Raw genomic sequence first — 10196 nt, forward strand, 5'->3', positions numbered from 1 at the left:
ACATAAACTCATGGTGGCAGGAAATAGCCCAGAAGTTTGGGACAGGACTTGGAAGAAATCTTACAGTAGATAATCCCTAAGTGGGTAAATGAGTGGTGTCAGTAATAACAGTGGGAATTTGCTTAGGCCCTTTTCCTGGATTTTCACATCATTGAGAGGAGACGTGCTCTTAAGTTCTCCTTTCGACGGTCAAGAATGATTTCACGGCATATTGATATTTGAAGAAATTCATTCAGTGTAAGGCAAATACTGTTTTCATTATGAGGACACAAAGTGGATGTGTTCCAAATAAGGAATCCTAATCATATATTAACTCATCTATAAAATAGATATTTCCATGTATCTGTCACACTCGCTTGATTTTAAAGTTATTTTCTGCCAGGAAAAGCAAATAAAATCCGTCCAGCCTAATTGCGGCCTGTAAGATTTCTCTCTGAAGCGCTCTCCATGTCCTCCATTTGGTTTCTTGTAGAACTTCCCTACTGTTTGTAGACCATCCTTATCAAATATTAGTCCCACAGAAAACTTTGCTTGTGCCCAAAAGACTCAACACATATGAACTTCCCCAGAGATCTAAGGAAGACTCTGGCTACCTGCTTGGACTCCGTGTCCTCACTGGTGTAGTGTTTCTGGTCTGGTTGCTTAGCCTTAGTCCTGCCCAGAATCCCCACCCAGGTGCAGACAGGGCCATTGTTAGTTGTCCGAAACTCCTCATGTTGGCTCCTCTTCACAGCAACCCCATGTGGTGGTCTTATCTCTATTTTATCACGAGGAGACTGACACGTGGCTAGTGCTTCCAAGGCAAGTACTTGAACCTGGGTCTGTGGTTTAAAAATGTGGGTTCTAGCACCAGCCACTTCTGCCTCTTGCATTTCTAATAATTAGATAATGTAATGATGGTATCCTTCCTAATGATATTATAAGCAGCCGACCAAGAGGACAGATGACCCTAGAGGCCATGGGACTAATCACTGATTGTCTGGGGGAAACTTACCCTAGAATTCTAGGTCGGGAAAGACCCATAATTTCCTCAGCTCTCTCATCCCCTCTAATCGGAAGATATTGGGACCCGGTCTGCTGCTCTCTCCTCCAGAGCAGTTGTATTTGATTCTCCTAGCGGTTCAGTGAACATGCCTGGTTTTGTTGACTTTTTTACTCTTACTTTTTGCAAACTCTTTCCAGGTCCTGTTGTTGTTGTTTTGACAAATTGCCTTTGAATTCTTTTTTTTTTTTTTTTTTCTTTTTCACAGTCCCTGCTCTGGCCAGTGACTGGGTGACTGACTTCCTAGTTGGCCTCTTTGTTGACAGCAGGTCCACAGTGTATATGCTCACCTGATAATTTTCCTGCAGGCTATGAGATTCCTTCATTCAGGGGCTCCTTCTTGCTTCAGATCAGGCTTCCCATTTTAGCATTCAGAATCTTCCCCCAATGCCAGCTTGATTTTGGATGTTGAACTTACTCCTGCCTCTGTTTTTCTGCTTGGGCTTTTAGCCCACATGTTCTAAGTCTCAGCCATATTTCAAAGTTTATTTCCTCCAAAACTTCTATCACACTGACCTTTAGCTTTTTGAATTTCCTTTAGAACCAATGGTAGCGGTCTTGCATATGCTCTTCCTCTTCCTAGAATACCTTTCCTCCTGTTTCTCACTTAGCTTTCCTTTATTTATTATTTATAAAAATATTTTATTTATTTATTTTTTTAAGAGAGATGGAGAGAGGGAGGGAGAGTGGGAGGGTGAAGCAGACTCCCCATGGAGCAGAGAACCCAATACGGGGCTCAAATCCAGAACCCTAAGATCATGACCTGAGCTGAATCAGATGCTTAACCAACTTAGCTTTCCTTTAAAACTCAGTCTAAGGGGCACCTGGGTGGCTCAGTCAGTTAAGTGTCCAACTCTTGATTTAGGCTTAGATCGTGATCTCAGGGTCGTGAGATCCAGCCTTGCATGGAGCCCTGCGTCTGGCTCCACGCTGGGCGTGGAGTCTGCTTAAGATTCTCTCTCTCTCTCCCTCTGCCTCTCCCCTGCCCACTTGTATGCGTGTGCGAGCTCTCTCTCTCTCACAAAATAAATAAAATAAATAAATAAATAAATAAAACGGAGTCTAAGCCCCATCATCTCTACCAAAGCCCCTCTGATGGCTCTTGCTCTGTGATCCCATAGCACACTTGTGTTTACCACTGTTGTAGAAGAGCACATTGTATTGAGACGGTTCATGTCATCATCTCCCCTTCCAGACAAACAGAACATAATAAAAAACATAAGTCTGGCCTAATCCTATATTTCCAATTGACAAACGTCCTCCATGCTGTGTGTCCCAATACGAGTGAGTCTTGTTATCATTGGTTTGTTGAGGTCTATGCAGCAAATCCTACTGCTCTTTCTTGCCAACCTCCATTCTTCCTCTCCTTGGCTTCTGGCTTCTTGCCTCATTTCCTGATGATGGCTTCTCACTGACTGAATCTGGATATTGAGCTTCTGGTCTTGTACTTGGTTTTCTCTTGTGTCTGATTACTAATTTCCACTTCCAGTGAATTTACACCCAGTTTCTCTGGGTAACAGCTCAAACTAGTACAGAATTCCCTTGGCTCTTAGTACCAGCCCACAGACTAACAACACTCAGGCCTGGTTCATCTCAGACTGTGAAAAAGAACTGGAGAATGTACCCAGAAAACACAGGTGCTGTAATCAGACAGTGAAAAAACGATGAGAATATGGGAAAGTGTGAAATAGACAAAAAGCAGGATCATATGTAATGTTGATTTAATTTTGTTGTGTAGACAGCAAGCACAGTCTGCTGCAGGAAAGGGAGAATTCCCTAGACAAGCGTTGGCAGGAATGATCGGAGTCCAACTTGGACTGGTCTTGGAAGGCTGGATAAAGGCCGTAGATGTAGAGAATCTCCAAATGTGCTAGTGCAATGGAGAGTGGAATGTCAAAATCTCAGCTGGTCTACTCTGTGTCATAAATGTCAGCCAAATCCACATTCAACGCAACTTTTGGTTTCTGGTTGTTTCTGAAGATTTTCTCTGATCCTTTCTTTTCTTTCTTTCTTTCTTTCTTCTTTCTTTCTTTCTTTCTTTCTTTCTTTCTTTCTTTCTTTCTTTCTTTCTTTCTCTTTCTTTTTTTCTTGTTTCTTTCTGTTTTGCTGATTTTCCTTAGTGATATGTTTGGATTTCTTTCTCTTTATTCTTTGCATATTTATTAGTGTTTTTTAAAATTTAATTTAATTTAATCTTTTAGTTAATTTATTTGAGAGAGAGAGAGAGAGAGAAAGAGATCATGAGCAGGGGGGAGGGGCAGAGGGAGAGGGAGAAGCAGACTCCCAGGTGAGCAAGGAGCTTGATGCGGGACTTGATCCCAGGACCCTGGGATCATGACCTGAGCTGAAGGCAGACGCTTAACCAACTGAGCCATCCAGGCATCCCTATTAGTGGTTTTTGATATATAGGTACTATTAGGTTTGTATATAATCTCTCCTGCATGTAGCAGTCTATATTAGGTTGATGATGGTTGAAGTTTGAACCCATTCTTTTCTCTTCCCCACATTTTAGGTATATGTTATTATATTTCATATCCCTTTTATGTGTGTGTGAGTTCCTTGACTGATTTTTTTCCAGAAACATTGTGAAACTTTTGGTTTCCGGTAACAATCATCACTTTATTTGACTTCTTCATTTTGCATTTATTGTTCTCATCAGCACTGGATGGTGACTTTATTTTGGGGCCATTTATCGCAAATGAAATTTGCTACAGTGACTATGAATTTGAGTTCTGGTTTAGACCTGGGTTAAAATCCTGCCTCTTCTATTTCCTGACTGGGTGACCTTAAGCAGATTTCTTAACTTATCCACCCATTAAATGGAATACTTCCCATTAAACTCTTAGCACAAACCACTGCGTCCACAGTAAACACTCAAAGGTAGCTATTATTATTGCTAGTTTTGAGAATTACATTGTGGAAGACAATTAGTGGAGAACAACACATTCTCCTTGCAGTTTCGATGTCGGGTGGCTGGAGAGACTCAGTCACTGGTGAGCTAATGGGTTTCACTCACACACCCGTGGTTAGAAAATTTATGGCTTAGAAAAATTATCAATTATATGTCATGAGCCATCAGAGTCATGCAAAATCATTTGAAACCTCACATGTCAAATCTGCCAGAGCTGAGGGTCTACGAAACTTTCTTCCCTGTCCGTTGGAAAGAACAGCTGGACACCAGGCTGTGTACGCTTGTAAACAATTATTAAATTACCCTGTAGACTTGTCTTCTCTAAGCTGAATGAACTTGTTTCTTTTAACCTCTCCTGAGCATGGTTTTGATTTTCCATCTCTTTAATCATCTCTGTGGCTCTTTTCTGAACCTTCTCCAAGTTCACCATGTCCTTCAATTTACTCGGGAGCGCCTAATTGCTCAAAGTTCTCAGCTAAAAGTTTTCACAACATGGAGTATAACTATACCATTTCTAGATGCCCTACTGTACTTGAGAAAAGACTTGCCTTCTTTTAAACTGTGCTGTTATGCCATGGAATCATAATAACATCCTACATTTGTGCAGCAAAGGTGATTTTCAAAGGGCACTTCCATGTTATTTCCTGTGATCTGCATTACAATCCAGTGAGCTGGGTACAACCATCCTCCTATTTCAGATGAGGACACTGAAATTTGGAAGGACTCAGAGACATGGCTGAGGTCACAGAGACAGTACAAGTTACGGTTGGCTTGGAGTCCAGGGATCCCGGTCTCTAAATGCCAACATTCTTTCCACCACATGCAGGGTCATGTTTATAAACAATTTGTAAAGTACATGGTCATCTAAAGAGTTTTCTGTTCTACTTCCTAAGAGCTTGTTTTTTTTTTTTTTCCCCACTGTAGTTGAGTTGGTTTTATTAATTTCCTCCCACCAAACCCTTTCATGTGCCTCGCTGATCCTTCACTTTGGTGAGAGTGTGGGCTCATGTTGAGTGTGTCCCATGATGAAGGGCCTCAGAGAGACCCTTTTGGAAACACTGAATTTCCCTTCAGTGTAATCTCAAAGTTACTGATCAAGAGCTTTACTCCTAATGATGCACACTGCGATGTAAAACTTTGGCCTTTGGGGTTCTTTGCACTGTTTCCAATTAAAAAGAATATTTTCTTGTGGGGATGGAAAGGTGATTCCAAACCCTCTCCAGTGTACTGCCCTCCTGTACGGTCCACAGTGCCTGGAGCACTTCCTGGGCAAGTGTGGCTTGTCATGTACATGACCAACGTCTGCGGAGGGTGAAGACTTCAGTCAGGTGCAAGGCCAAGGTTGGCCCCTTAGATTTGTTTTTCCACCCTCTGGGAGTGATAAATACCGAGTACTATATACTGAATACTAAAGAGGTAAGCACATGCATAATTCTGGAGCTAGAAATCCTTATGATTTATATTCCTTCTTTGAGGAAGGATTTTAAAAAAAAGCCTACTCACCTATATGTTGAATATTTTAAAAATGAATTCACTGATTGTTTGATTGAATTAATGAGTCAATTAAGCCATTTTAATATATTCCCACACCCATGTGCAACAACAGTTAAAGAGGTTCTTTTTAAATAAAAATGCTGAGGCAGGGCAGTTGACAGAGAAGATTATGGAGAGAGAGAGAGAGAATGGTAACAACTCTGCAGTGTTTCCCAAGCTGCACAGGAGAATAAGCTAGACTGTGGAAGGAGGCACAATACACAGCACCACACAACCCAGCCCTTGCCAGTCTGATTTAATTAGTTTGAACTGGAGCCCTGCGTCGACTTCATTTGAAGATCCTCAGGCGACTTAACGCAGCCAGGCTTGAGACCCAGTGATGAGGGAGGGAGAGGAGACGGGAACCTAAGGGTCATTGCAAGCAAGGGTCTCCTATCACATGGCTTGGGTTTACCAGCTTTGGGCAGCTGGCCCTTACATTGGGCACCATCACGGTCCTGGGATTGTACCTGACAGCCGAGGGAAGTTTACGGTTATTCACCATCTTAAGGGACCTTGGATCTGAAGACCTAGCTGCATCTTCCATGTCATGTGACCCCCCTGGATTTCTCTATTGCTCAACAGAGTTGGTGTAGAAGAGCATGGACTCTACTGCCAATGGATTTCTAGTATTCTCTAGGGAAGCTTTTCCTAAATGACCTCGATCATAAGAATTTCCTGGGGTGCTTGTCCTAGACCCTTCCCCTAGAGATTCTGATTCATGAGTTCTGGGATGGGGCACTCTGTGGTCTGTCTATTTCAAAGGACTCTGGGTCAGTCTTATGGGCAGGCAAGTTCAGGGAGTTTGGAACACATGAGATGCAGTGGAGGAGTTCATTAGGTGTAGAGATTTCCCAAGGCCACCCTAAATCAGATTCAATAGGTTGAGACTGAGGCCCAGGAATTTTCCTTCTCAATCACTCTCCTGGATTCCTCAGGGAGATCTGAGGTGGGTGATTCTCTTGCTTGTTTTTAGAAATGCTGCCCCAGGAGAGAACTGCTATTTATTAAGGGTCTACTCTGTGCCTGATCCAGTCCAAGCTGTTTTACAACTTTGAGTGCACTCACTCTCCATCTCAGCCTTCTGTCCTCTCAAGTGTGATCAGGACTCGTGATGCCCACTGGTGTCAGAGACCCTGCTGGTGTTCTCAGCGTCCTCTGTCTTCCTATTTCCACACGTCGCCAAGGTCCCTGCAGTTCTCATCACCAAACCTGCCAACATTATCTATCATTGCTCTTCTAGACAGTTGGGGTAAAAAGGAGATTATGTTGGTTTATAGGTCTCATAGTTTGAAAAATGAGAGTGTGTAGATTCTCTAGAACTGAGCATTGTTCCTCTCCAATGTCTCATCCAAAGGGTAAATTTGCTATGTGGATTCAGGCTTAACGGACAATGGTAACATGATGTCTTTAAGATTGGTTTTTCAGGAGCTGCAGAAACATCTGTACTGATGTATAGCCACCAACTGAGGTGGCTCAGTTGGTTAAGCATCTGCCTTCAGCTCAGGTCATGATCCCAGGGTCCTGGGATCCAGCCACACATCAGGCTCCCTGCTTGGTGGGGAGCCTGCTTCTCCCTCTCCTTCTGCTGCTCCCCCTGCTTGTGCTCTCACTCTCTGTCAAATAAATATTTAAAAAGAGAGAGAGAAACATCTATACTGGGGTTCTATACATCAACCCTTGACAGAGGGTGGTGGTATAATAGTGAATCTCGATAAAGCCTTCAGAGTTACAATAAATTAGACCACACATATCTTATAACCCAATTCTAAATGGGCTTAAAGGGCATTTCTTGATTGAAGAAATTGAAGAGTCTGACATTCTGGTAAGTTTCAGGCGTGCTTTGATCAGCTCTCTGGCTTCATTTCTCTGAGATTAGTTTGGCTTTGCCCTTCTCTGGTGGTTGGCTTCATTCTCATGGATTCTCTCAGAGGAGGGAATGGCTCTAGCAGCTCCTGGCTTTCCGTGGGCAAGCCCCACCTTCCCAGAGGAAGAGAGAATTCCTCTTCCTCCAGCCACTAAACAAAATCCAGGACAGAGCTCTATGATTAACTGAGCTTTGGTTACACACTCATACCTGAACCAATAATTCAACTGACTGACACAGAGCAACCAGGATCCACCCTGGCAATGGGGTAGGGTGACACCCAATTTTCAGGACTGAACTTGGGATTAGGTAGAATGGATGCTTTGAAAAAAATCAACAATGTCCATTACAGAAGCCATGTGTTTTATTCTATTATATAAATAAGACATTGTATTCCAGATGCATTGCTATTTTTCTACTTTAATAGAGGATGATGAGGGGTGTCTTATTTAAAAAAATAACTTAAATTTGAGTATAGTTGACACACAATGTTACATTAGTTTCAGGTGTACAACATAGTGATTTAACTTCTCTGTAGGTTGTGTGATGCTCACAGCAAGTGTAGCTCCCACCTGTCTCCATGCAATGCTATCACAATATCATCGACTATATTCCTTATGCTGTGCCTTTCATCCCCGTGACTTCTTCATTCCATAACTGGAAGTCTGTATCTCCTACTCCCCTTCACCCATTTTGCCCACTCCCCTTTCCTCTGGCAACCACTAGTTTGTTCTCTGTATTTATAGCAACCATTAGTTTGTTCTCTGTATTTATAGAGAACAAACTAGTTTTCTGTTTGTTCATTTGTTTTGTTCTTTAGATTCTACAAATGAGGGAAATCATATGATATTTGTCTTTCTCAGTGTGACCTGTTTCATTGAGCATAATACCTTCTAGGTCCATCTACGTTGTCGCAAAGGGCAAGATCTCTTCCTTTTTCACAGCTGTGTAATATATATCTCACATCTTCTTTATCCATTCATTTATTGGCGGACACTTGGGTTGCTTCCATATCTTTGCCTTTGTAAATAATGCTGCAATAAACAGAGTGGTGTATATATCTTTTTGAATTCATATTTTTGTTTTCTTTTGGTAAATACCCAGTAGTGGGATTACTGGATCATATAGTAGCTCTATTTTCAACTTTTTGAGGAGGCTCCATACTGTTTCCCACAGTGGCTGCACCAGCTTGCATTCTCACCAACAGTACATGAGGGTTCTGTTTTCTGTGCATTCTTGCCAACACTTGTTATTTGTCTTTTTGATTTTAGCCATTCTGACAGGTGGTATCTTGTTGTGGTTTTGATTTGCACTGCCCTGATGTTGAGTGATGTTGAGCATCTTTGTATGTGTCCATTGGCCATCTATATCTTCTTTGGAACAATGTCTATTCAGATCCTCTGCCCATTTTCTAATTGGATTGTTGTTTTTTAAACATTCTTTTCTTTTTTTAAAATTTTATTTATTTAAGTAATCTCTACATCCCACCTGGGGCTTGAACTCACAACCTTGAGATCAAAAGTTGTATATGCTCCTCCACCTGAGCCAGCCAGGCACCCCTGGATTGTTTATTTTTTTGATGTTGAGAAGTGCCTTTGAATGGGGTCAAAATCATCTCTAAATGCTTTTACTAAAAGCAGTTGGTTAGGACTCCAATTTTTTATGCCACACAGCATGGAAGGCCAGACAATTCCAGCAGAGTAACTAAACCAGTTGTGACTAGAAGTTCTGCCTCCTGTATTTTTACAGACCTAATGATAATAATTGCTGTCATCTGTTAATATTATGCTAATTATTTTCCACAAATAATCCTATTGACTTTAAAAAAGTGGATACATGGAAGCAATACTGGAGGCTCAGAAGAGTTAAGTAACTTGCCCAAGGTCACACAGCCAGTGAAAGCCTGGGCAAGACTGGGCTGGGACCCAGCTGCACCTGCTTCCCCAAAAGAGAAGTCTATGTTCTTTCCAGTGTGTGCTGTCCTTTAGGAAGCTGTGAAACAGGAATCAGAAGTATATGAATCTTGGGGCGTCTGGGTGGCTCAGTCATTAAGCATCTGCCTTCGGCTCAGGTCATGATCCCGGGGTCCTGGGATTGAGCCCCGCATTGGGCTTCCTTCTCCGTGGGAAGCCTGCTTCTCCCTCTGACCCTCCCCCTGCTTGTGTTCCCTCTCTCGCTGTGTCTCTCTCTGTCAAATAAATAAATAAAATCTTTTAAAAAAAAGGAGTATATTAATCCTGCTTGCCTAGTCTCTCATTTCCTTCTTTCTGAAGCAGAAGCAAGAGAACACATCAGTTTCTTGTGGGTGCAGCAAACAACGAGTCGCATTTCCAATTTAAGGAATATTTGTATAAACAGTAATAAGAAATTAAAATGTTGAAGCAGTAGAAATGTTTTTAAGAGCCGATGTCTGGAGACTAGAGTTTCTCTACAGCTATACAAGGCACGGTTAATGGGCTGCTTTTCTATAGTATCTTCAGAGAAAGCAGACAGAAACACAACACAACCACAAAGGGGTTTGAACACAACTTCATTTACTTATTTGTCTGTTTTTAACATAAGAAACGGGAGATGCTAGCTAAAGGAGTTGTCAAGAAACAGCAGTGGCCCTTCAACAGATGAATGGATAAAGAAGATGTGGTCCATATATACAATGGAATATTACTCAGCCATCAGAAAGGATGAATACCCAACTTTTACATCAACATGGATGGGACTGGAGGAGATGATGCTAAGTGAAATAAGTCAAGCAGAGAAAGTCAATTATCATATGGTTTCACTTATTTGTGGAACATAAGGAATAGCATGGAGGACATTAGGAGAAGGAAGGGAAAAATGAAGGG

The sequence above is a fragment of the Leptonychotes weddellii genome, chromosome 8, assembly GCF_054177405.1.
Source record: "Leptonychotes weddellii isolate Sample4059 chromosome 8, ASM5417740v2, whole genome shotgun sequence".
NCBI classification, from domain to species: Eukaryota; Metazoa; Chordata; class Mammalia; order Carnivora; family Phocidae; genus Leptonychotes; species Leptonychotes weddellii.